At 34.1% G+C, this 2,093-nt stretch overlaps 1 pseudogene; it reads right to left on the reverse strand.

The window, feature by feature from the left end:
- Positions 1 to 489: 489 nt before the first annotated feature.
- Positions 490 to 608, reverse strand: LOC148532155 (5S ribosomal RNA; annotated as a pseudogene).
- Positions 609 to 2,093: the final 1,485 nt, after the last annotated feature.

The raw sequence follows: 2,093 nt of genomic DNA on the forward strand, positions 1-2,093 counted from the left end.
AATATTTAACTGCGATAGATAGGGAATATCATTAGTAAATTTATACTTAGATGTGAACATTAATGTTCCTGTAATACATATGTCATTATCATGGATCCTGCTATCATTTTCTTAGTACATTGTACAAACAACTTCTAAGTCGATATATACTACAAGACATGGATGTTATTACTTAAATGAATAAAGAATTAATATGAGGAAATATATTTTAAAAATAATGGTGAAAAAGTATACTAAAAAATATATATGTTGGGAGAATGAAGGGGAAAAAATTAAGATGCAATGCTTCAGTTTTTCAGTGTTAATAACTTAAATGTCATTATTCCAGTTCCAAGGAAATGGGAGGGTATGATGTGATCTGTTGCTTTAATCTTTCAATGATGATATCCTGAATGATCATTAGTATGGAAAGATAACTTTCACTGGATGTTCCTTAAGCCCTTGCATGGACTGAGTGGCTAAACTGCACACTTTCTATATATACACAGGTATCTACAGCACCGGGTATTCCCAGGAGGTCTCCCATCCAAGTATTGACCTAGCCCAATCATGCTTCGCTTCCAAGATCGGGTGAGATTGGGCTCAGACATAATGGTGTGGTTGTAAGTACCATTATGCACATATAATTACCAACTCATCCATCAAAGGAATGGAGCGATCTCATAGCTTTCATTGAAGCCATTTGGAGCTAAAGTGTTAAGCTGAAAAATCCAAAACATTTCACGTCTTGATAATTTGTTGCCTTTATCTCCTCCTCTTTCTCCTAAAGTAACATGTTCTATAGCTTTAAAAGTGAGATCTTCAGGATTGGATCCATGATGTGTAATAAAGTGTTTGGAAACAGTGTGTGCCTCTAGTTTATTATTGATATTCCGAATATGCTCTTGTATCCTCAGCTTCAGAGGTCTTTTCGTTTTTCCGATATATTTCAGGTCACATTTGCATTCCAAGAGATAGATAATAGATGTTGAATTGTAATTTCTTTATTTTGAATTCTTTAGAGTTGTTAAAATTATAAAATACCTTTCTTTTTGGGTGTAGGTACCTGCATATATTGCATCGGCCACATTTGTAGCACCGTACGCATGGAGGGAGAATATAATTTCTCATCTAATTTGTTTCTTTAATTATGCTTGGTGCTAGAACATCTTTCAAATTTCTTCCTTTCTTGAAGAGAATTGTTGGCTTCGGGGGCAGTATACCTTTTACTATGGGGTCCATGAGAAGAAGATGCCAATGTTTCTGTAGGGAGTCCTTATTCTTATGTCCATTAAAGGTTGTAACAAACGGAATGAAGTCCTTCTTAGAGGGGATTTTTGTTGTATACTTTAACAGGTCTTCTCTCTTCAAATTCCTTGTTTTCTCTGCTGCCTGTTTCAGGAGTTCCATTGGGTATTCTTTTTCAGAGAACCTTTCTGTATACATCTGAATCTGATCTTCACATTCACTCTCTTTTGTGCAATTACGTTTCAACCTATAAAACTGAGAGTAAGGTATGTTCTGTTTCCACCTCTTGAGGTGTCCACTTTTATAGTGCAAATAGCTGTTAGTATCAACCTTCTTTATATAGTTTTTAGTAACAATTATCCCTTCCTCAATTGTTAAAACCAAATCTAAAAATTCCAAACTGGTGTCACTAAAATGAGATGTAAACTTAAAGTTCATATTGTTATTTTCAATGTATATTAAAAATTCTTTAAAAAGTGCCTCCGATCCATTCCAGATAATTACAATATTGTCAGTATATCTTTTATATAAAATTATGTTCTCTTTGAAGGGGTAATTATCGTTAATGTATTTCTCCTCCCAGGCCCCTATAAATATATTGGCAAAGCTGGGAGCAAAGATAGTGCCCATTGCTATCCCACATATCTGACTATAAAAGACATCCAGAAATTTAAAATAGTTATGTGTTAATATAAAAGACATAAGATCACATAAAAATTCATGATGTGCCAAGCTGATTGAATCATCCTCTTCTAAAACCTCTCTACATGCATTAATACCTTTGGTGTGTTCTAAGCAGGTATATAGTGCATAGTGCCTGTACATCAATGGTGACCCATCTATATATTTCTTTCCATTCAATCTCA

The sequence above is a fragment of the Taudactylus pleione genome, unplaced genomic scaffold (assembly GCF_031769625.1).
Source record: "Taudactylus pleione unplaced genomic scaffold, aTauple2 ptg000083l, whole genome shotgun sequence".
NCBI classification, from domain to species: Eukaryota; Metazoa; Chordata; class Amphibia; order Anura; family Myobatrachidae; genus Taudactylus; species Taudactylus pleione.